Here is a 25867-nt window from a genome sequence, read left to right as displayed (position 1 = left end):
ACCGCCCCGCAGCCTCAGCTCCCAGCTCCTCGGCAGGGTTAGGACATACCTCTAAAAGTAACAGCCAGCTGTGCAGAGAGATCTGAGCTTGCTCTTAAACCATCCATTTTGCTTCCAGAACACTGGGTTTTGATGGCCTGCTCATGCCTGAGACACATAGGACAACTTACAAGGTCAGGCAGAGACAAGCCACCTAACACAGGTGGTTAACACCGGGGGCAGGAGCACCATGCCACTTTCAGTGCCGTAGTTCATATAAAGAATATTAGTAAAAACAACAACAAAACCAACAAAAGCCAAAAACCACATTAAGAGAGCTGCTTGCACTCCTTTTGGATTAGAGGGGTCCGTATGGAGGGAACCCCAATTTCTGAGTTGTTAGGTCTTCATCTTATCACAGAATGTGGGTTTGCCTGTTATCCTTAGCATTTCTTTATATCCAGAGCCAATGAAGAAGCCAGTGAAAACTTCTACTTCTCTATGATCTGTCCTTAGGATTGCCTGAATTCATTAACTGACAGACTTCCAACCAGCTCAGGCACAAAGAAACTGGGTGCATTGGTTCGGTTGGGAGGGGCAGTGTCTTAATCCCACTAAAACTGCACAGAAGAACACCACTACTCGCCCTGATCAGCTTTTGAGATTGACCCACTTCCCTCACTCACATGGCTTTACCGTCAGTCTGGTCCCTGCTCCAAAGCGTAGGTCATTGTTGTTATTGCCACAGTGACACACCCTTTAACAAAAACCTCCTGGGGAAGACTCGCAGCCAGGCTCCCAGTGTGGCCGGGATGAAGGGGAGAGGCATCCACCAGTACCACACAACACAATAGTCCTATTCTCCATTTACTATAGGAACCCAGCCACCTTGTCATGCTTCTAGGCTGTAAAAGCGGGCACTTCTCAGCTCACTGAGCACAGCTCATCTAGACCCCAAATTGGCACTTGGAGACATCTAATCAGCTTGCAAACAGGTTCCTGAACTGTGTATCAACCCATGCCACAAACAAATCGTGCCCGAACACACTGTTTGTCTTCAGGGACCACTATGTATGAGATACTGGCTCGTGGCATGCTCCAGAACTTCTATAATTTGCATCTTAATTATGGGTTCAAAATACTCAAACTACTCATCTATATAATTTCATGTTAATTATCATGTAGTCATCTTGTAATTGGCAAATAATGAAACACAGCAGAGCTTTGGGGGAGAGGGTTAGTGATTGACTATGTGTTCAGAGGGTCGAGGTTTTGCTTTTAGTGCACTGAGTGTCTGACCAAATGACTCCTCTCAGAAGCTGAGTGTGTAGGACGTTAAGCAAGTTTCCTTACAGTCTCTCTAAAACAGTCATTAGAAGTTCACCTAGCCCACTTCCTCCCATTTGCACGTATCGCCGCTGAAAAGTTACCAGAATAAGTGGCACTCTCTAGTCTCCATTTGAGAACCCTTTTCGTTCTGCTGCCTGGAGTGACAAATTAATTCCCAGACCCACTGTTCCAATGGAAACACATAGGATATGAAGACTGAAGAAGCGTGGAGCAGGGAGAAGTCTGTTTGCCCAGGTGGAAAGGAAAGATTCAGTAATGGAAATAAAAATAACACAAATTCTGACTGAATGCAGATATCCTCTGTGAGATCACCTCCACTGGAAGGGAGGAAGGACTACATCCAGCCAGGACGTCCCCTCTGTAGTACCCCCTGTTTTAAAGCAACACACAGTTAAATTACCTCATGGCTCCTATCACCTACCCGGGGTGACCTGAAGTCTCGTTCCAGTCCCAAAGACTAATTTCCTGGCACTGCCAGTGGTCACACTGTGAGATGCTCCATAACAGAAACTTGCTCAAGTTTCCATCTGGTCACCACCCTCCACTGGCTTACTCAGAGCTCTCTCCATGACCTCCTCCCAGATGTACAGCCGGGTGGGCCCTCAGGGACCCATGTCCATTTTCCAAACACTGCACTCTTAGCCCCTGTGAGGGCAGGGGGGGTCCAGGCAGATACCTGCTTGGCTAACACTATCAGCCTGTGGCCCTCTTTAGCCTCAACTGATCGTAGGGTGCTGGCTAGTTGATTAAGGCCAAAGACTTGTCAAGTTCAACCCTGGAGACTCTGGGAAGTGAACTCTTTGTCCTTTTCCTTTCTGGGTTTTATGTTAATGGATCCCTCTTGCCAGACTTGATGAGTGATGGGGCTCAGAAATCAAATGATTAATCACTGTTCTAACGTAAGGTCTCTAAGTCAGGCAGAGAAGAGGGCATGAAGGCAGAAAAAGAGAAACAATCAAACCTCCACATGCACAGCCATTTCCACAATTCCTGTGAAAGTCATTGCACAGTGCTACTAAGAAAGCAGCCCACAGATGTTTGTGCCCCAATCCTAAGTGGTACCTTTTGTCTCTTGGAGCCTAGAATTCCCAACAATGGCCTCGTAATCAAATACAATCGCAAAAGCACACAGGAGTCCTCCGAATCACAGACTGTATCACCTCCCTCATCTACACAGCTCAAAATCCCCTCTGTGTGTAGGAAGGTGCCATTGGTGGCAGGGGTAGCAGAGGCTCATGAGCAGGGTTGGGAAATGTTCCCAGGGGGCCTGCATTTGGATCCTGATGTCCTGAGCAGAAACACTTACAGGGCTGGATGATGAGCTGGGTCCCCTTCCCAAAGGTGAGTCTGTTAGTACTTCCTCCTACATTGACACCGTGGGTCAACCCTTTACATAAATCTCCCTGCCAGAGACCCACGCCCTGAAACCCTCAGAACCTCTACAGCTGCTCAGAAGCCCCCAGACACCGGCCCGGCTGGTGCTGTTGGTTATCTCTCCCCCTCCCTTGTTGCTGTCATAAAAGCTCAAAAAATACACGATCGAGGGAAGGGGCCCAAGGATGAGGACTGGGAGTGCCACTACACAGCCACTAACCCGTTTTACCAGAGTGGCTGTGGCCACAAACTTCTCCCCCATCATGTCGGAGAGGATGGCTAAGACGGAGACCCTCCGTCACGGATATTTAAAGGGGCACAAAACAACGCCATGGTTTGTCTATCTGGAATCTAAAACAGGACAACTCAATGGTCAGTCTAGAACACATAATAGGAAAAGACATGAAGACCTCACTTGCCCTCAGACGTAAGTTAGCCTGACAGTTAAAGGAGTCCTGGTCCCCAAAATCAGCCTTTCCCTGCTGCCAGTCTTCTCACTGTTGTCAGCAGCTTTACAGAAACAGGGCAGATGCCTGTCGCAAGTGTCGTCTCGCCAGCCGGTCTGCCCAGCTTCCCCCTGACACCACCCAGAAATGCCCTTTGAGCTCCCACACCTCCCTAAGTCGAAGGCTTGGGAGAAGTGGCTAAGCTTGAGACTGCACACTAAGTTTTCCATTTTGGAGTCAAGACACCAAACAGCAAGCAGTGTGGTCCATAGAGATGCTGACATAAAAAAATTTTTTTTTTTAAATTCTGTTTTAAAGCTGTGGGTCACTCTAGTTAATTGGTGTGATTGGCTCTCTCAGAGGCAACGCTTGGCGATTCTTAAGTGAGTGACACTGGTGAAGTTCTTATGGTGCCCCTGAAATTTCACTTTCTTTCTTTGGAATCAAATATGTCTAAACCAGAAAGTTTCCTCAGCACGGAATGAAACTCGGGGTGAGACTAGGGAGTCCCAGAATGTGTTTTATACTCACAAGGCTTGACTCTCAAAATGGTTCCGGAGCCAAAGATTGGGTTGTTTCCCACAGCATCAGACTCCTCTACAAAAACCACGTGGGCAGGGGTGTGCACCGGGTGGGGTGGGGGCCAGTGGCTTGGCTCTGGAAACAGAGGACTGTTCCACTTTGCTTTTAGGAACTGCTGGGATTTGGCCAAGAAGCCAAGCCAAGGCCATTGGAATAATTGCAGAAACTTTTAAATGTGACCAGGTCGATTGTGTATGGAATTGGCCTGTGTTTGCTTTTTGCTTCTTGGCCTAGATAAATGTTGCAACTCTTCCCTTGAAGGAACACTCCAAAGGCCTAGTGTATCTTTTCTTTCAGGACTTTTCTAGCCCTCTAGCCAGAATTTTCTTTCATCTCATTAATCCTAATCATGCTCCCCCTGTTCCAAAACATTCTACTGTGCTGTGATGTCCTCTAATTTCAAAACCCATAGCAACTACCAACCACTAACAATTTTTGGAAGCACTGCTTGGAAACAAACTCATTATAGCTGGCCTCCACATACAGTTTTCAAATATTTGGGGCTCTGCGTTGATTTACAGCCACTCTGACTGTCCCCTGCTGGGTATAGCATTCTTACATCGAGCTGCTCTTAGCGATGCGGGGAAGTTTGGCATTTTCCCTGGTTTGTTATGTTTTGACCCTGGACAATTTCCCCGAAAGTTTCTGGCTACTAAGCCGACTGACCATTGCTGGGTCCCCAGATCCCACTGCTCAGGTCTCGCTTTATAACTCTGGGACACTCTCTGAACTCCCTGTCCTTGGATACAGAGAAAGAAGAGCACCACTTTCCTATCGTATCTGGACAGAGGAGAAGAAAAACCTTGGATGTCTAAAGATGCTCCATCCAGCCTGGCTGGGAGGTGCTTTATCACGTAATTTTCACTGTAAGAGTCTGAGCCATCCAAATCCTCAGTACTCGTGCCTGTAATTTCTAATGCAGAAAAAAAAAAAAAAAAAAAAAGATTCCTCTAGGTAACTGAGTCGTTAAGACAGTTGGAAAATGCAGACTTGGAAAGGTTCCATACCTTCAGTTCTCGCTTTTTCAGTATGCTTTTCTTTCCATTTTGTGAAGTTGTCTTTGGTTACAAAGTGAACATATTCAGATTTTCCACAGCTTTTAATTTCAGGTGCAAGAAATGTATGCGCCCTATGTTTTTCACATTACTGTGTGTATATATATCCAGTATCCCTCTCTCTTTTTCTCTCTTCCTCTCTGTCATAGATCTAGACATAGTTGATTTTAACAGTTAATTATGTGCCTTGCCTAAACTATAATTTACTAAATGTAGATGTGCTGCCATACTAATAAACTACTGGAACAAAACAAAACAAAACAAAATCTTTGGGTTTTCCAAGTGTAAACTTTCCCCTTGGAGGGGCGCCTGAGTGGCGCAGTCAGTTAAGCGTCTGGCTCAGGTCATGATCTCACGATTCGTAGGTTCGAGCCCTGAGTTGGGCTCTGCACTGACAATGCCGAACCTGCTTGGGTTTCTCTCTCTCTCCCTCTCTCTCCGTGCCCCTCCCCTGCTTGTGCTCCCTCTCAAAAATAAAGAAAGAAACTTAAGAAAATAAATAATAAGCTTTCTCGTTGGAATGAGTGCTTAGTCTTGCCACTGAGTAAGCCTGTCCCACCTAGAACATCAGCTCTTAGCACCTTTCCAAGTACCTATGCCATCTGCAAAGAGAGCCACTTTGCAGTGGCTGGACTAATTTTGTAAAATTATACTGCCTGGCATTCTGTCTGCCTGCCTTTCTGGGTCTCCTTGTTGCTTGTCTCTTTGATAGCCTGTGTTTCTACCATTTCTTCCAAACATGTGCACTACTCGGAGTGAAAATTATCATACAAGATAAAAGTGAAGATGAAGTTATTCTGTCTGAATTTTCTTCACATGTCACATTAGCATATGATGGCAGCAGCAAACAGAGAATTGTGAATCATATTTTCTCATTTTGAATTAAATATTCAAGTGCCCCAGAAAGCTCAGATATTTGGTTGACACCCATCTCTACCAGTTATGAGAAAGGACAGATAGAAATTCCCATGTCTGAGCCTGCATGGTCTAGTAGGACCCCCCCAGCATCTTACACAGGTGACCTAGAAATTAAAGAATAACTGAGTCCCTGACCAAGGATGAAGTACTTACTGGGTGTAATAGTGACTCTAGTTCCTGTCCCGAAGGTTAATTTGCTGCCTCCGTAGTTAGACACACAGTGTTCTAAGTCATTACAAAAACCATTGCTCCAAACTCTTTAAACTGCACTGCAGCCCCCCACCCATTTCTCGTGCAGCACCCCCTCCTCGCAATGCTTCTACAACCTCAAAGCCACCAGTGACTCTTTCGTCCTATTTCCTGCCAGAGAAACTGAGAGAAACTGAGATGCGAGACTGTAATTAGGAGAGGCTTGACATGTGAGGTCTGTTTGAATTCTTCTGCCAAATTTTCCTTTGGAGAGAACAGAAACCCTCTTTCTCTCTCCACGTGCCGTCAGTGATCCCTCGGGTCCAACACAGTGACGAGCCTGGACACCCCTGCCATCCTGTTCATCCTTCTACGCGGCCTCATATTTTGGTTTTCTCCCAAATTATCTCATTTCCCTTTTCTAGCCTTCTGGCCCACTTCCTCTCAGTTGATACTTGTGCCCCTATTTGCTGCTCCCACGACCTGTGCCACAAAGGGCCAGGTGTCTCTGGTCAGTGCAGAAGTGAGGGGTGAGCTAGGGGACAGCCTGCCTCCTTCCCTCAGGGATTTTCAGGCAGGGCAATAAAGACCAGTCAAGGCATAAATCATTCTTGGTGTGGAGGGGAGGGGCTCTTAGCTATGTTCCAGCAAAAGTTATCCCCAGAAGCAGAGAAACAGAGTAGCAGACTTTTGACAATTCTTGCTGGAGTTTAAAGGCCTTGCTTGACACAACGGCGCGCGCGATGGAAAATTTTCTTTGACTTACTTGGGATGACAGTCAAACTTGTCCCTCGCCCAAAATAGAAGTTCTGGTTACCGGTGTTCCACTGTGATAGGGAGCCCAACAAAAACCAGGCAGAGGAGAGAGCCAGCACTTACACCTGGGACCCCACCCAGCCTGCTGGCTGGAGAGCAGGCATGCAGGCAGGCAGGCCTTGTCTCTCCCTGGGCAGGCGAGGGAACAGAGCGATAGCGGAAAAGGAGCTGCAGGGCTGAGAGCAGCTGTGACCATGCACTGCTGGAGGGACGGAGCCCTCCTGAGAGGGGATTAAAGGGAAGGCTAATGGGCACCTTGGGCTGCTCCCTGCCTAATTAAAGGCATAGGCCCATTTGTTTTATGCCTGGCCATTTAAAAAATTCTTTTTCTTTTAAGACGTAATTTCTCTCCTGATGATCATATGATTTTCAAGTGCATTTTAATTAGGTCTCTTTATTATATCTTTTGAGTCTGGGAAGGATTTTCTTTGCGAGATTTCTGGAACAATCCATCGTCTCCAGATTAACTCAGTATGAGGCTCTGATCACCTTGCTCCTTTCCAACCTGCTCATTCCCTGAACACCCTGTCCGTTGCACTGTCCATTGTTCATCTTCACCCCTGCCCCACCTTGTCCCCCATATGCAGGGACATCATGTGGGGAGGACACAGGTTGGTGACACAGGTTGTTTTCCAAATTGCCATTTTCAAGTCCTGAGCTCTGTATGCTAACTTTTAAGGTTGAAAACTACATTTGCTACTCTTTGACCTTTTTTTTTTTTTCTGGCTAGAGTTAATAATCCTTGATTTTCTCAGGTTGGTATCCTCAACCACCATGCCACTTGCACAGCCCTTTGAGGCCCATGCATGTGACAGCCCCACCACACCCCACAGGCAAAGTCACGGGGAGACTTACTTGGAATGACTGATATGCTTGTCCCCTGCCCAAATGTCAACTTGTTGGAGGAGGTTGCCACACAGCCACTCAACCCTTTGCAAAAACTGACAGGTGACTCTTACAGATCTTAGACCTCGACCTCTCTATGCCACTTCAAAAGGCATCTCAGGTACCCATGGTTTCTGTGAGTGTGGGGCCACAGTCAGGCCATATTCTATAGGGAATGATAGGAAACTTGCTGCAAATGTGTTCTCCACCTTGGATTCCAATTTTTGACATGCTGCAGGTTTGACAAAGTATCAGTGAGCTCTCCTCTCCTCCTCACTTCTTTGTTATTCCCCCATCCACAAAACATCCCAATCTGCATCTCATTTCCATCTCCAAGCTCTAGCTTGGTGACACCAGGTCCTCAGGCACCATTGATCGGCCTTCCCTGAGACAGCATATGTTCCCCAGCACGCTGTGATTAAAAGACTGGAAATGCCAGGCTCTCAGAGGCTGAGATCTGGGCTCCTTATCTCTGGTCAATATGTTGTTCTCATTTGTCTGGCTAATGAAGAGCTGACCTTTCTAAGTGGATGCGTTTTGCTGAAATGACAAGGACCAGGGGGCTGACAACCAAAGCAGAGCCCTGAAGGCAATTTTGGCTCTTCAGACCCGGCTGGCATTGTTTGGTCAGAAGGCTCCCAGGCTGAAATGTCAACCTCTCAGCTTTGGCCCCCATCCATCCGACTGGGCTTGGAGAAGCTCAACCAAAAACTGGGCAATTGGTCCGAGTGCCCCCTGCTCATTAGAACCAGGTTTCCCTTGGAGGCATCTGGCACATTCAAGATGGTCGCAACAACCCGACATTCTGCCTTGTAGCAGCCCTGACACATTCTAGCTCCATCCCCACCTGACGTAAACTGATGCTGCCACTCAGTGGAGAGATAACTGGGATGTCAGACGACCTCCCCAGCACACACAGAGCAGGGACTCCACCTGATAGACTGTGCCTGCACCGAAATACATGGCCTCCACTCTCGTTCCTTTGGCACAGGTGACTCTGCCCTGGAGGGAGAGCCTGAGAAAACAGAGTGCCTGGAAATAGCAATCGGAGTGACATCCTGCTCTCCTACCCACATCTCCTCATCCTAGTCTTCTTACCAAGCCACCTCGAAAGATATATTTCTACCTGGTTGTTCATTTCCTATTTCTGAGCGCCCACGGGGCTCCAGAATCTCCTCGATCCATTTCTATTTGACTCCATTAGAATCCCTGCAAGAAAGCCAAAAGGTCTAAAATGCAAAAAAGTGCACGGGGGACACTGAGTGTGGGTCTTTCCAGCTTGCTTGGCTTCATGGTTAGTCGCACCCCCCTTCTAAGTATCGGCTTCTTGGAGCTGTCACGCTTCTCCCTGCAGCAGGGAGTTTTACAACGACTGACAGAAGGAACTTTATGAATCTTAAAAAAAAAAAAAAAAAAAAAAACAAACCAAACCAACAACAACAACAACAAAACAACCAGGCAGAGTTTTTCCTCTCTTCCCAGCGGGGTGCAGCAACAAACACACGGAAGCCAAATCTTTCTATCTGCTCTAATTATCAGCAAGGATACAAGTCACCGTGAGGAAAAAGGTATTAAGCCTTGTATCTGAAAGTCTTTGGAATTAATTGTAATCCCTTGCCTGGTGGTTTCAGCGATAGGAATGGACACAGTGGCTATGTAATTCTTTCCATTCTGTTCTCTCTCTCTCTCTCTCTTTGTAGTTTTGCATCTACAGAAGCAGTGGGAGACATTCAGAGAACATAGAGGGATTTGAAATAAGACCTCAGATTCCCATTCAGTTTTCATTTTTTCCCCTCTCTGCTTTCATTTAAAAGCCATTCTGAACTGAACGCCACATACCTATTCAAACTCTGCTCTCAATTATCCCTCTCCACTGCAGAAGATACCGGTGGGAATGGCTTCCGCTGCACTAAGAAGAATTTAAGATTCATACAAGGAAGAAGTTCCTGATAGGAAATGGTACTAAATGTTAGACTGGGTTACTTGGTGGAGGGATGGGGGTTGACTGGAAAGGGTGACCTTCCCAACCCCCAAAGTTGGGCAGCATCTCTAAAGAAGGTTCTGAAAGCAGCAAAGAAAGATTCTTTTCTATCTTTGTGGGGTCAAGGTCACCTTCACTCAACAGCAGGGATCAGACAGACCTGGTGGCTTAGGGTCCAAAAGAGAACCTGTTAACATTGAGATTAAAGAAGGGACAGGACCTTGGGGGTCCTGTTGACTTCAGGCAAGATCTGGTTCCCAGGCAACATACATTTCTGTCAAGCCTGATACCTGGGGTGAAATTCCAGAATTCCCAGTGTGCAGCTGTGTCCTGTTACACTTACTTGGATGGACGGTCAAGATGGTCCCTTGTCCAAATGTCAGCTTTCCGTAGCCAGAGCTACCAGTATCAGCACTGCAGTGGAGGCCTTTACAAAAACCCCAGGGAGACCTCTGAGGCTCACAGACATCTTCCTCTTTCACTCTGGGGAGAAGAGACTCACCTACAGGGGCCTGGATCCCACTGAGGGCCAGGGGAACATTTCCATGTTTGGTTCTGGGACACTGACCTGCCGGGTCCCCTGAGGGTCTGACTCTCATCTCTCTCCCCTTCCTCTGGTTGCCATCCGGAGGCTTACTGATTTCTCATGTTCAGCATCTCTCTTTCTAAAGGTCTCATTTCCATTTTACGGCATCATTTTCGGGACAATTTCTCTGATCAGTTTTCAAGACATGTCCTCTCCTCCCTTCGAGGTGTCACACATTTCTGATGACAATGAATTGATTATAGGGAGACAGGAGGAGAGCATTCAGCGTTTTGGAGGCTGACTAGAATTAGATGAGGTTTAGTCTCTGGCTTCATGAAACTCTATCTCCCAAGCTTCCCTTCTTGCCCCAGCCTCAGAAATGAAAACGACAGGCACATCTGAATCTTTCTTCACACGTGTGGCTTTTCTGTCCGTCTCGAACCTGGTGAAATGCTAGTGGTATCTCACAGAAAGTTTACATTGAGCTTTGTTACGGTGTCTGACTATCCTGGGGGCTATTCTGGGGTTAGCAAAGAAGACCTTTGTCCCGGGAAGGTCCTCAATCCCAGTCAAACGGGAAAGCTGGTCACCCTACGGTCTAACCCGCAGTGTCCCGACCTCATGCAGCAGCCCAGTGAGCCCCAGTGGGAGAGTTAAGTGAGCCCTCTGTCAGAGCCAGGCTCTTGAATATTTACCTGGAGTTGTTATAAATGTCCTCCTTTGACCAAACACAGCTTCCCCGTGGCTGTGTCTGGTGGATGCCACAGACAGTGTAAGTAAGGAACCGAGGTGGGGCATTATTTGGCACAGTGGTGACCAAACCCTGTCCCCGAAGAAGATGGACAACAAATATTTTAGCTCCGTAACTGCATTCAACTTTTAAGCTCTTTGGCCTTTTTGACTGAATTTGTTGTGTCTGTCTAGTCAGCCATCGCTTCCAGCAACTACTTATTAGCAAAGGGACAAAGCTTTAGCTTGCTTACCAACATGGAAGCAAGGAGAGAAAACTCTACTATTTAGCTAAGAAGTGTCCACCTGCTTTATGGACAAAGGAGGCAGGAATTCCAATGATCCTTCCTGTCTCTCCCCCACTTCACAGCCTCACATTTTCCAGAGTCCCCCACACTTTACTTGCGCTGCCTTAACAGCAAGACATAAGCGAAACAGATGGCTGCCCTCAGCTGAGTCCTCAGAAGGCGCCAAAGTGTTGCTGTGGCAGCAATCTTAGTGCTCTGCTGATCGAAGGAAGACAATGTAATCCTGAGTCTTTGGAATCCAGCTCTGCTACTCTGCAGCCCCCGCATGTAAAAAGCCAGACACAGAAGGTAAAACCTCCTGTTTGGTCTCCAGGTTCGGCTGCCCACCCTCTGAAAAGGGATGTCCTCGAGCCTCCCAGGATGTTCATATGAATCCCCTGGAAGCCTTAATTAGGTAGGACCCCAGAGACTACTGAAGGCGTGGGATTTAACAATATCATGTATTATTCATTGTTTCTGTTGTGGCAGACATGTGCCGGGTTCGTCCCTGCTGAGCAAGGCACTTGTGCGCCTGACAACTTCATGGCTAACCACACTGCGTGTTCGTTAGGCAAGGCCTATCCCAGAACATCCCATGCTGTCTGCTACCGGGGCTGCATTAACTCCTTCCAGGCTGTACACACTGTATCACTTAATTATTTACATGCCCCTGAACCAGTCTTCTCAAGAGCTTTGACTAGGCTGGGTTTGGCAACATGCCTTTTCCAGCGCTGTATCCTCTCCTAATCCCAGAAAGCAGATCTGAATAAATGAAACTCAGTAATCAGGACATTTAGCTTATGTCAGAAGGAGACTGGGGCCCTTCAACAGGCTTCCCCCATTTCCATTTTGCCCCATTTTTATAATAAGTCAGTTTTCCCAGCAGTAAGGGCATAAGGATCACTCCTCTCAGAAGCCTACCAGAAACATAGATTTTCAAGAAGTGACAGTTCCTTACTTTTATATATAGGATTTCAAACTTTTCCAAGTACTCTCACACACATTACTACCATTATGGAAAGCTGGGTGTGTATTTGAGGGAGCGAACTTATTGCTCTATTCTCATGACTCAGAGGACAAATGAATTTTTTCCCTTCTCCTCAGCTGAATCAAGTAAAGTGGCAGCTTAATCAGTGATAGTGGTAATGGAGGGAAAAGTGGGGTTAAATGCTCTGAGTTAACCAGACAGTTCTACCCACCAAGACCTCACTTACTGGACTGGGGATTGAGAACAGCTCCTTTAAGAGAGGTAAAGTAGAGGTAAAAGAAGAAAAGAAATCTGTCTGTAGAATTTCCTGCATTTGTTAATAAAATCGCAGGGTCCCATTATTTCAGGAGATAAATTTCAGGGTTTTAGTATCTACGTCAGGAAGATTTATATTTGGTCTACTGAATTTGCATAGTCTCAATATGCCAATTTCCTCTCTGTTTTTTTGGCAAACATTTCCTGGCTTTAGCGGAATCCCTCAGGATCCTGTATTCAATTTTTCTCCCTGTACCGATAGTTTCGTTTAAGATGGATGATAGGAATGTTTTTTGGCTGAAGGTAATTTAGTCTTTGTACAATGGAGTTCTAATCTCTCTGATGGGGACTCTATCTTCCCAACACAACATGAGATGTGGAAGCTAATCTGGAATGTTTTGGTGGGGGAGGGGAGTGGTTGGGGACAAGTAATTTAAATCAGGACAAGGAAGTATTTTGAACTCCCCACCGCACCTCCTTGCTCTACCAGTCCCTTCAAACTTACTTGGATTCACAGTTAAGAGAGTTCCTTTTCCAAATATGAATTTGTAGTTGCTGCTACCTTCTCACAGTCAGGGGAGGCTTTACAAAAACAGGAACAGGAACAGCTCTTTTGCAGAAGGGCCCTGGGGCTCAATATGGTCTTGATCCTTCAACCCTGCACTGACTATAAGCCTAGAAGTTGGCTGCTGCAGGCGGAAGCCAGGCTTCCACAGGGCAACGAGGCCCGATAAATATATGCATCGCTTATTTTTAAATTTTTTTTTGCTTTTCTTTTTCTGTCCAAGCCACTGCCTTAGTTTGGATAATCCATTTCCTTTCCTTCTTCCTTCATTGTCTACCCCCTGGCTGGTACACTCACATAGTTTCTACTTTATTGCACTTTGGGGCTGTTTCTCTGCTTTTTATTGCAATTGCTCACATCGACTCATTAGATTCTGGTTTACTAGAAACTAATTGCCAAAGGGAAGGAGAGTCAGGGAGTTTTTATGGGGACATGTTCAGAGGTAGATATTTCAGGGCTTTTTGGTCATTCCTGGTCTGATTCCCAATGATGGGCTAAGCCAAGTGTGTGGGGCTCCCCTGTCCAGGAGAGCTCATGAGCTGTGGCCTAGGAAGGAGAGGGCCCCATGTAGCCTCATCTTTCATACTCACCGGGGTGGATGGTCAGCCTGGTTCCCTGCCCGAATACCACCTTTTGGCCGCTACTCCCCATGTCACACCACAGCAAATGGCTTTACACAAACTGCACGGAGGCCCCCCCCCCCTCCCCCTTGAGGAGGATGCCTGATCTGCTTTCCTAGCACCCCGGCTGCTGTGGACAGTTGCCCAAATCTCACAAACTAGACAAGTTCAAGGCAGTGTCTTTTTTTGGACTACCTATTTGCTCCTTGACAAAGTCTCCTTCAGGCTCCTTTGTAGACATGTACCAGGTTTTTAATCTCTTTGCCAGACAAATATTTAACATCTTTATTTGTGCTTCATAGACTTTTAACTTTTTTCTTTTTAACCTTTCCTTCTGCCTTTACAGAGCTCCCTGCGAAAAAACAGGTGGATTAAAAGAATTTTTAAATATACTAGGTCTCCTGAGTGAAGCTAAACTGGCTTCCTCCTTAAAATTTCTGGTTTGCATCCTAGGGCCTGCTCGCCTGGGACCTAATCCATTGGGCTGAGACGGGAAAGGTCAGGAGGCAAGACAGGAAATCCAGGGGAAATCCTGCCCGGTGAGTCCTTCTTGTCCCCCGCACACTTATTTGGACTTATTTCTGTGCTCATTCCCTTCCTCCTGACCAGGACATTGCTGGTACTTGTCATGAGCAGGGATCCCTCCTCAAGATCGGTTTTAGCAGAAACCCACCCACATGCCCTTTAATCTGACAACAGATAGGGTTTCTTTCCTCTGCTCGGGGAAGTTTGATTGAAAAACAATTTCCAATTTTGCAAAGTGAAGAGGATTAGGAGAATATCTGTTTGCCTCTGTTCTCCTCCTCCTCCTCCTCACTCCTCTTCAATGGTTTTAGGTAAACTATTTATAGAAACATCCCCTCTGGGGTTAGAGAAATGTGACAAGTTTCTAATCTCTTCATCTTTTTTTTCTTGCTGTCTATTTACTGCAGTCATATATTTACAATCTAAATTTACATTTCATTTCCATTTGTAGGAGCTTCTAATGCACTTTTCCATTACTTCCAGAACACTGTGTGTAATGATAAACTCTATTGAAATAAACCAATTCACAAGGAGTTTTTAGGGCTGGAGGTTGACATTTCTCTCTCCCCAAGACAGTTATTACGACTTTTCCAAGCAAGCCTAGGAAAGGGGCAGTCCAGCCAAGCTGGGAGCAGGGAGGCTTGCAGGGTTGATGTTCTTATGACTAACATATCTACTGAGCATTGCTCTTCAGGATTAATTTGGATTTTCTTTTTAATCTAGTTCCAAAATGTCAATTTCCAATCTTTTTAGCTTTGAGAATCTCTCTGACAGGCAAAGCTTAAGGTAAATCTCATGGATGTTTTTGGAATCTCAACTAATATTTCATCTCTGTGCACGTCACAAATAAAGGAACCAAGAGTAGGATGAATATCACACCTTTGGGAGAAAATTTATAACAGTTCTCTGAGAGAGATGAGAATTATAAATAAAAATGGAATTGCATATGCTTTTTTCTGATGATCATTTCTAATATCTGGGGGGTTCTAAATATCCAAACGAGTTTGGAGATATAGCTGCTGAAACACCTGATATTTGGACTTTAGTTAGCAGCTGGACACATGGGTCAGCATGGAAATGCTTTTTTGACTTTTTTTATTTTTTTAAATCTCGTTTGTTTGATGCATAGTGGACTTCAGGAAAGTCATCTGGAGCTGACACAATGCTCACTAGGACATCCTGATTCTAGTTTTTCTAAGGTGGGTGATGATTTGGCCACGAAAGTGGAGGTTTTGTTTTACATTACTCATTGGGTAGCTGGTATCTCTTAGGAATCATAAGCAAAAGTTAAACCAATTGTCTGGAATGAGTTTCTGTTGCAAACAGAGACTCTCTCATGAAGCAAAATTTCAGCTACATTCAAGTTAATTGAAATTAGGTTTGTTTGGAGAATGGTGGGCAACACCCAAAATATCCCTGTGGGTATTGCAGGGTGGAGAGAAGGGCCATTATTACATTTGGATTAGGGAAGCCCTTCTCTCAGACTTCCAAGCGTAGCGGCCACTTTTTCCCCGAGGGGCCACAGAGATGAGTGGGTATCAAAAGGGGCTTCTCTGATGCTGAGCTCAGCCAAGGCAAGGATGAAAATGTCCCAGTCAGAAACACAGTGCTTGACAACGCCCTGAGATGTGTTTTCAGAAGTTCACGATCTTTCTGACTAATTTGAATATTGCTTTCAATCTTACCCTTTCCCTAAATATCAGCTTGTCATCAGTGTCAACACCAGGTAATCTTACATGGCTTTACCCAAATGGCTTGGCTCCAAAATTTTGAGAATTACAGGGACTATATGATTTTTTTCCCTAGTTGCATAGACAAAGAGGCCTTGGGAAGACCAGGCAGATAACATGAGAGAGGTCGTTCCTTTCGTTGTATCAGTGGGGTTTATATCAGTAGGGCTATATCTCACTGTGTCCTTTGGATCAAGTTGTGTTGTACACCCCCTGCCATTGCTAGGTATTTTAGTTTAATCTGTATCTTTCTGTCCCCTGCTCCTTTCTTTCTAGATGCTTTCTGCCCCTACACACTAAAACTTTAAGTCTCATTCCATCTGTCGGACACGCATCTCCAACAATAACAAAAACAAGCTCAACATTTCCAAGTGTTTCAAGGTATTGAAAAAATGGTCCTAAAGGGGCTCCATCAGCAGCTGTCCTCATTATCTTTTTTGCCAGAAAGACACATGTCACCAAAGCCCCCAAAGATGCTAAGAACTGGGTAATTCAGTGATTGTTCACTGAATTTTTAAGAATAGTGGCTTATGTTTAGATATAAGTCATCTTTAAAACATACCTGGTCTCACATTCAGAGTTATTCCTTTTCCAAATGTCAACTTCTCATTGCTTTCCATATCACACAATGACGCGAGACTCTACAAAAACTCAGTTGCCCATACACCTCAAGATACCTGCTTAAATGTTTACTTGTCATCCAAGAATCCCCTGATAAAGCCAGCTCTTTAGAATGAGGGTCTCGTGGTAGAGTCCAGAGACCCCCTAGACTTTTCCTCGTGCTGCCGCCATTTTACTGGCAGTGTGTGGACATCCCCTCCCAGAATGCCTGCTTTGGTAAAACAGGAGTAGGGATTACCTCCCCCATTTTACAGAGGAAGAAAATAGAGGCTCCGGGAGTTGACTGACTTTCTCTCTGTTCCTGGAAAATTCCACCAATTCTAATAAGTTAAGCTCTCTAACAGTCTGACTCCTTACTTAGTTCAGTGACCTGCTAGTACCATTATTCTCATCTATTAGATACAACAGCACGTGATGGCAAGCAAGAGAGTCCTGCACAAGGTAGGTACACATCAGCGGTTGCTTGAATTGGAATCCATCAACGGACTGCTGTGGTTTGGACTTAGGTTACAAAACAGAATGGAAAATGTAGGAATCAGAGTTCCAGAGAGAAATTTGGAAGCATTAGTTATTCAAACTTACATGTCTTTGCTGTCAGTTTTATTTCTTTTCCGAAGAAGAGTTTTTCTGATCCGCCCGGAGGAACACCCCCACAGACTGCTTTACAAATACTGCCAAGGCCCTTCCACCAGGTGCTGGGAACCAGCCTCCCAAGGGAGGCACAAAGGCAGAAGCACAATGTGGTGCAATTATACAATTGTATGGTTATTCCTGAAAAGGGAGAGGAACTATGGAAAAATTTAATCACTCTTTACCTAACAGCCACTTAGATTGTTCATCATTAATTAATTACTGAATCTAGCTGGTGGACAGTTGCAGTTAATTTGAAATAGCTCTGGGTTGGGGGTCAGGGCAAGTTCTTTAGCTTGCTGTGCCTTGGCTTCCCTATCTGCAAAGTGGAGAGAATAATAACCACTGGAAGATGTTGTTGTACAGATTAGGACACGTAAGTGGGTCTGCTGATCAATCCCTGGCTTTAGTTGCTGAGAGCACATTTCCTCGGGGATTATTTTAGTAATTTAGGAGACCAGATATCTGTGACTTTTCCCTCCAGACATAGTCCCAGCTGGCAAATATTTAGCTCTGGAATCTGAGTGTCAAGAATGAAATTTTAGGCCCTCTTTCTCACAGAACCAAGTTAAGCAAGCTATTAAACCTTTATATGTTTCTAGAAAAATTTAAGATATAAAAATATAGGGGCACCTGGGTGGCTCAGTCGGTTAAGTGTCTGACTCTTGATTTCAGCTCAGGTCATGATCCCATGGTTGTGGGGTTGAGTCTTGCGTTGGGCTCTGTGCTGACGGTGTGGAGCCTGCTTGGGATTCTCTCTCTCCTTCTCTGTCTGCCCCTCTGTCTCTCTCTCTCTCAAAATAAATAAATAAACATCAAGAAAGATATAAAAATATAAAAAGTTCTTTTCTAGAAAGTGAGGGTAATAATAGCACCTAACCCACAGAGCTAGTATCAGGATCGAATGTGCTAATGGGTGGAAAGCATGCTGCACATCGCCTAGCACATAATAAGTAACTAATAAATCATCATTATCTTTCTCCCAAGAAGCCAAACACATGTCAACATCCTCCTTTCACAGTGACCTAAAAATGACCTGTCTTCCTCTAAGTGGCAGACCAGCAGGGCTTGGAGGGCAACAAAGGAGCCACCAAGCAGTTTGATGAAAGGGTTAAGCGATTTTGTGACAATTTAGTAAAAGCTGTATCCGGCTGCATAGGCGCACCTTCACGGTTGGACCATTCCAGGGGACGTGGAGAGGGCAGCCTCTAGCCAGGCAGGACTTGAATATGAGCAAAAAAGGGCCAATAAGTCACATCCTCATTAGTTGGAGTCAAAAAGATCTCAAAACACATTCAATCAAGAAGAGGATTCAATGCTCTCCTCCACTCACCAAGATTCACTGTGAGCTGGGCTCCCTTCTCAAATGTCATCTTAGAACCACTGGTTTGCTGAACACTGTGCAGAGGGGCTTTGCGAAAACCTGTGGCATCAACTTGATGACTCCAGCTTTGCAGAGTTTCCCCAGAACTAACGTCTAATTAACTTCTTCAACTTCCATGCCTCCAAGACAGGGTTGGGTGATGGTGTCTTTCTTTCTGGTAACTCAGGGCTTCTGGGCTCAGGGATATTACCAGAGATACGATTGCCACTTTAAGACACCAGAAGGTTTAGAAAACCAACTCTGTATACATATTCTGTGGCCCAAAGCAATTGTGTTGCTGGGTGCAATCTATCGTAGAATGTAAACTCCCACTGGGAAAGAAATTAGCTCTGCAGTATTTTTAGGTAGTGTTTGATGGTCATAGTCATTGTCTGAAGACAAGACCAGCTTTTTCATTTTGACTTTTTCTATCCCTGCCCTAGTCTGCAGATGGCTGAGCCTTTCTCCAAATGTCAAGTTCAGCTATTGTTCCTACTTCACCTCCAACAGCCATGCAATGATTTTATCTCCCTTTGGAAACTTGGAGTTCTGTTTTATGTCCATTAAGTCTTGGATAAAGAATGTTTGGGGTGCAAACGGAGCTGCTATGGCCAAAGATCATGTTTTTTCTCTGCTGGGTCTGGCCTGGTCAGAGCTTTGAGCTGTCTTGGCTTTGCCCTGGACCAGGCTCAGCTGTGTGACCTTGAGCAAGTTTACAACCTCTCTGAGTTTCACTGTCCTCATTTGCAACATTAAAGAAGTGAGTTAGGTGGTCTTTAAGGACTTTCTGAGCTAATAGTTTTTGATTTCATTCTCTGGATTTACCTAAAAATGCTGTGCAATCCCCCACCCCCACCCCAAGAGTGTCCAGTCTTCCTCTCCATTTGCTAAACAAAATAAATAAGCATGATAGGTATCTACTTATTACATAGGGAAATAGAGTTTTCCAAGCCTACCATCTGCCTTAACATTTAATCTTTTCAGAAGTTTGAAGGCAGAAGTTTGGAACCGAATCCTCAGGGGAGAAGTGTTCTTTCTTCGGAGCTTCCAGATAATTCAGAAACCAAACCAAATAAACCGACACCTTTGGTTTAAAGCTAGTACTTACTCAATTTCATGATCACTTGAGTACCTGTTCCAAATGTAAATTTCCTGTATCCTTCCTTCCCACAGGAGCTGATGCCTTTACATAAACTACAGGCTCCTGCTTACCCACAGGAAAGGTGGTTTGATCTTTACAGCCTTTTCCCACAGGATAAGGGAATTCATTATCTGGCCGAGAGTTTCAGCTCCCTGATTACCCGGTGTTGGGGACTGAGGGGGTTTGATGCTAATACTGGGTCTGAAATGGAGGTACTTACCCCAGCTGACAATGAACTGAAACCCCTTCCCAAAGTGGGGCTTCTTAGTGTCTTCACACAGTGCCTAGGCCCTTAACAGAAGTTCCTCCTAGTGCTGGGATGCCACTTCCAGTTCTCAGACCCATCTCCAGTGTAATTAGGGCCACGATACAGGGCCAGCATCACTAGTGAGGTCACTGAGGACTGTCCTGTGCTACTAATGCAGCCCAGGACTCAGGCTGTGAGGACAGCAGGGCTGAGCATGTTAGGATGGCCCAAAGTTCTTCCCTGGTTTCACAGGCAGCTGGGACACCCCCACCCCCATCCTGAACACCCAGGAGGCTGTTCCTTGCTGCCTGCCCTGTCATCCAGATCTAGAAGAACAATAACTGCCTGGTGGTTCCCGGCTGGTTCTGGCCTGCAGCAGGGAAGGAGATCCCTGTAGGCCTCAAGAATACAAGGGATCCCTTTTTTCATTGTTGGAAAGACAAAAAAGCACCACTTCTCCTATGTTGATTTCTGGGAGCCTGATTTCAGAAATGTGTAATTCTTGAAAAGCTTTCCTCTCATAGACTTTATCGATCAGCTCAAGATAACTTAAACTGGGAAAGTGAACCTGCCTTACAAAATAATGAAATACATGCTAAAACCGATCATTAAATAACATTTTTTATTACCTTGTGTTTTAGATTTCCATGCTGTTGTGAACATTTTTTTTTTTCTTCTGAAGCTCAGCTACTTACTCAGACATTTAACCATGTCTGGGTCTCAAAGGTAAATCTGTTGTTGTTGTTCACCCAGTCTCTGATCCATTGATAAAACCCCGTCCTCCATTAGGGCATTGATCACATCATCTCAGAAACTGGCCCAGATGATCCCCGGGAAAAAGTGTAGGCACTTAATAAATGTTTGTTAAATTGAATTGTATTCAACATTCATCTTTTGTTTCTATCCCTCGAGGAACACTTGACCATCTCTCTGACAATTTCCAGATGAGAAAAAAAATTAATTCTGCCAGGTATTACTTGCTGAGTTTCATGATTCTTTTAGTCTTGGTTCTAAATGTCAGTTTCCTATTAACCCTGTTCCCACAGGAGTGAGCACCTTTACAAAAACCAAAAGCGTCAGCATAGTTGAAAGGCATGTGGCGTCAACTTTGTTCTGTTTCCCTGCTAGCCTGAGACACCCATCTGTCTCCCCCCTCCCCAGGTGCCCCATTTCCCCAGGGAAGGTCTGCCCTCCTTCCTTCTTTCAGAGCAGAGACAGGAAGGGGCAGAGGAGATTTCAGGGATGAAGATGATAAATAAGATATCAAAATGCTATCACACAATGCAGAGCTGCCTTCTTCTTCTTCCTTTTTTTTTTTTTTTTTTTTTTGCCAAATTGATGTTTCTTCCAAAGGCTGTTTTCAGCACTTTCTCTCTCCCAGATGCAATAATAACTGGATTCCAAGTTGGCAACTGGGTCTGCACCTCCAGGCTCTGATGAGTCACACATATTGAATTCAGAAATTATGCTACCCCCCCCAGTGAAGAAGCATGCTTTGCTTTTTCCCCTTGCTGGGCAGCAAGGGGCTCAAGCAACCTGCACAGGGAAATGAATAATAGCTCTCCTAGGTCAGCTTTGTAGCTTCATACATTAGCATCCTAGAATGTGAGACCCGGATGGGAACTTAGCGACCGCCTGGGCCAACTGCCCTCATTTTAAAGATGAGGAAGCTGAAGCCCAGAGAGGTAAATTTGCTCAAGGTCATGTAAGTAGGTAGAAGCAAATCTAGGCTGAAACTCAGGACTCCTGAGTCCCAGTCCTGCCTCTGCTCCTCCCTTCCTGTGATTCGGGAGAATTAGGGTCTTCCCTAGGTAATCTCTGTCCCTCATGGCTCTATGACCAGCCCAGATATGGTTATCCCTGTTAAACAAGAAGGTGTTTTATTTTGGCACATAGTTTATGATTTCAAAAGAGATAGAGAATATCTTAATTCATTAATTTTTTAAATTTTATTTCTTAGGCTGCAGGCAACAGCAACTAATAGTGGGAGAAATGGTCCATGAGATCTCAGGGAAGCCAAAGAAAAGACAGAGATTTAAAAACTTGCCCTTTACCAAAAGGCTAATCCAACAGAAAGTTGGCTCTGATTATTCTTTCTCCGCAGGACTCATTACAGGAATGACATCTAGAGCAGAGTGGCAAATACAGAACCGTGTGGCGTTACCCCCTGCTCCTGTTCCCATGGCAGATATTGCTAATAGACACATCACTCTTTCGCTCTGAGTCTGCATGTGGCCTCACCATCCTGCTTAACAGTGTGCTTCAGAGAGCCACCACCAATGGCCAATGAGATAGAATTTGTCCTCCTCACCCTAGGGAGTAATTGGAGAGAAGACCCTATAGAAGGCTTGAGAATTCTGGTTGTCAAGAGTCAGGTCCCACACAGCCCATCACAAAAGGTGTCACTGACCTGGTTAGACCAAGACTGTTCTTTCCACAGGCTGCTCCAGACATGGCGATAGCAACACTATAGAGTTTCACTTCTTCTTCACACCTGGCTTCAGGCAACAAATGATGATGGGGTTCTTCATACCTGTTCTTGCCCAAAGGGCCTTCAGCAAGATCCTTCCCCAAAAAGAAGTTCTGGGGGGGGCTCCCCCTGCCTGGGGGTGAAAGACATCTGTAGGACCTCAGGCTCTGCTTGGCATGCTTCTTATCCATCAGACCTGGGGGTCTTGGAATGGAATGTAGCACAGGAAGAGAGTGATGGAAAAACCCCTTTTTAGTCCATTCAACTCACATTACCACACAGTCAGATGCTTCTAAGCTTTTCCTTTTTATCACGTTTCTATTCTTTCACAAAAAGAGGTACATTTGTCCATATCCACCCAAGGAAATTTCCCCATGTCCTCCACAGCTGCATTAGGCTTTTTGTTGACAGAAAAATATCCACCTACCCTTTTAGGGTGCTAACTTACATCCTTAAAGATAGTCCTCTTTGAGTGACTGGGGAGAATAGTCCAACAGAGAAGCAGCTGCAGGTGTCAGGGTTGAAAGGGGAGTGGGAACAGAAGCGGCAACTTTGACTTAAGTTATGAACAAAGAATATTTTCCTCCCCTGACCTGTTTTCTGTCAACATCCCATATGACCTGTTTATGGAGATGGGCTAATTAGAGCAGCAGAGGGCGCTGCAAGGTCAAAAACAAAGCTGCCCACCTCAGAGGAAACTGGGAGAAAAGTCTTTTCTGAGTGATAGCAGTGACCAAGAGCCAAGCCGTGGGACAAGAATGGCCTTGTTTAGCCACCCCACCAGGTCTGAGGGCCCCTCTTGAGTGGTGGTTTCAGGCTAATGAAAGGCAGTCCAGGGCACTCAGTGCCTTGGGGAGTTACTCTGCAGGTATCAATAAGGTTTAAGGGGGATGCAAAAGAGAAATTCAAGGGCAATAAGTCTGTAATAGCTCATTAGATCTTGAGAGTCTCTTGTATCCTGAAACTTTGAGGGTCACTTGATTGTACCCGGTTGCACACTGTGGTCTCTCATGAATAAGCCTGTTGCAAGTTTTGGAAACCATATGAGCAGGGTAAGGAGGCCCATTTCTCATGCTTCCACTGCTCTTAGGGATTTGGGAAGAGCACAGCTGGCTCAGGTGTCAGGAGAGTGCAGCGCTCTATGACAGGCTTGCAGAATTGACAGAAAATTACATATGTGGGTCACTTTTTGACTTTTTTGGGGGGCATTAATTGGTACAACATGTCTTTTGCCAGATTTTGCAACTGTATATTTTTATTTTTTTAAAGTTTATTTAAATATTTTGAGAGAATCAGAGAGAGTGCGAGTGGGAGAGGGGCAGAGAAAGAGAGGAGACAGAGAATCCCAAGCAGGCTCTGTGCTGCCAGTGCAGAGCCTGACCTGGGGATTGAACTCATGAAACTGTGAGATCATGACCTGAGCCAAAACCAAGTGTTGGGTGCTTAACCAACTGACCCACCCAGGTGCCCCACAACTTTATATTTTTAGATCTTTTCTCTAAATATCTGTGATGGGAATAAAACTCTCAGGACTATATTCATTAGTCTATTTAGTAAAAATTCTAAGAGCAACAGCAAACACTAATATTCCCAGATCATTTGCTTGTGTCTTGTGTATGTTATTTCATTTAATTTTCCAGCGGAGCTGTGAAAAAGTTATTATTGTTATCTCTGTTTTACAGATGGAGAAATTGAGGCTTGGGATAGTCAGGTCATGCTTAAGGTCATACAGCAAATAAATGCTAGAGCTGATATGAACCTAGGCATCTGGCTCCAGAGCCCCATTTTTCTTTTTCTCATTAAAAATGAAAAAATTTTGGGGGCTCCCAGGTGGCTCAGTCAGCTAAGTGTCTGACTTTGGCTCAGGTCATAATCTCATGGTTTGTGAGTTCAAGCCCCACGTCGGGCTCTCTGCTGTCAGCGTGGAGCCTGTTTGGATTCTCTCTTTCACACGCTCTCTCTCTCTCTGCCCCTCTCCTGCTCATACTCTCCCTCTCTCTCAAGAGTAAATAAACACTAATTTTTTTTCCAGCTTTGTTGAGATATAAATGACATAACATTTTGTAAGTTTCAGGTGTGCCACTTTTGATTTGGTGTGCTTATATATTGCAAAATGGTTACTACCATAGCGTTAGCTGGATACCTGTATCAGATGACATAATCACCAATTCTTTCTTTCTTTCTTTCTTTCTTTTTTGTGGTAAGAATATTTAGGATCTACTTCCTTAGCAACTTTGGAGTATATGATACAATATTATCAACTATAATCACTATGCTGAACATTAAATTCTCAGAACTTGTTAGTCTTCTAACTGGTTGTTTGTACCCTTCGGCCAACATCTTTCCTTTTCTGCCACCCCAGCCCCTGGTGACCACCATGCTACTCTGTTCCTATGGCAGAACCTCATTCTTTGTCATGACACTGCACTGCTGTTCTGAGAAGTGCCCTTCCTGAAGGGATGCCTTTCAAGGAATGTTGGAAGGACACCCTGGTGGGGAGAGTCATGATTGTGTCACCCTGAGGAGTTCTCAGTGTCTGAACTTTCTGTGTGAAGGGGGAGGGTGTCTCCCTCTGTGTGAGGGTGTCTGAAGCCTTCTTTGTTCTTGGTGTGGTCACATGTAACTGAGGGTGTGCAGTCAGAAGAGAAGGAGCAGTTTAATTTCAAAATTACTCCCTAGGGACGCCTGGGTGGCTCAATTGGTTAAGTGTCTGACTCTTGATTTTGGCTCAGGTGTTGTGAGATTGAACCCTGTATCCGGCTCAGCATGGAGCACAGAGATTGCTTGGGACTCTCTCCACCCCCCCCCCCCCCCCACTCGTTCTCTCTCTCTCTGTCTCTCTCAATAAATAAAAAAAACTTAAAAAAATTGCTACTGCCTAAATTAGGAAGGGAACACTCAGCTCTCTTATAAATATCAAGGCTGCTGACACCTTTAGAGCAGGGACAGACACCAGAAGCTGGGTGGGGACTGGCAGAGCTACTGGATGTTGAAAATCTGGAAGCTCTGAGACAATCTTTTGCCAGCAGAGGGCTGTGTTCCTGTGAAGGGGACCCCCGCCAGCAGGCGGCAGTGCAGGCCCCCGTAGCCTGGTCACTGAACCATCCTCTTCCAGGTCCAGGGGCCTGGGGATGCTCATGGGCCGACTTCCACGGCCTGGTGTTCACTTTTGGTATTCTCCATGCCTACAGTCGCCTACGATAAAACACAGGATTCCCAGTGAAATTTGAATTTCAGATAAACAATGTATACTTTTTTTTTCAGTGTAAATGCACTCCAAATATTACTAAAATTTTTTTGCTGTTCTTTTGAAGTATGAACTTAACTGGGTGTCCTGTATTTTTACTTGCCAAATCCAGCAAACTTAGCCATGTCAATGGTGAGTTTTTGAGTGAAGAAAGTTGCATTCCTTTATTCCACAAATATTTATGGATTGTCAATTATGTAGCTGCCACAACCCTAGGCGCTGGGGGTATATCCATGAACAGATAAACAAGGTCTTTGCCTTCATGGAACTGGCATTATGGTGTGTGTGTGTGTGTGTGTGTGTGTGTGTGTGTGTGTCAGGGGGCTGAGGTGGGACAGGGGCTGAGGT

General features: G+C 45.3%; 1 protein-coding gene across 1 annotated transcript in view; it reads right to left on the bottom strand.

Moving 5' to 3' along the window:
- Positions 1-25867, bottom strand: part of LOC102961379 (M1-specific T cell receptor alpha chain-like) — a 476819-nt gene that overhangs the window by 56462 nt on the left and 394490 nt on the right. The window lies entirely within an intron of this gene.

Source organism: Panthera tigris, chromosome B3, assembly GCF_018350195.1.
Source record: "Panthera tigris isolate Pti1 chromosome B3, P.tigris_Pti1_mat1.1, whole genome shotgun sequence".
NCBI lineage: Eukaryota > Metazoa > Chordata > Mammalia > Carnivora > Felidae > Panthera > Panthera tigris.
Note: the sequence above shows the minus strand (reverse complement) of the source record. Positions and strands in the feature narration are given on the sequence as shown.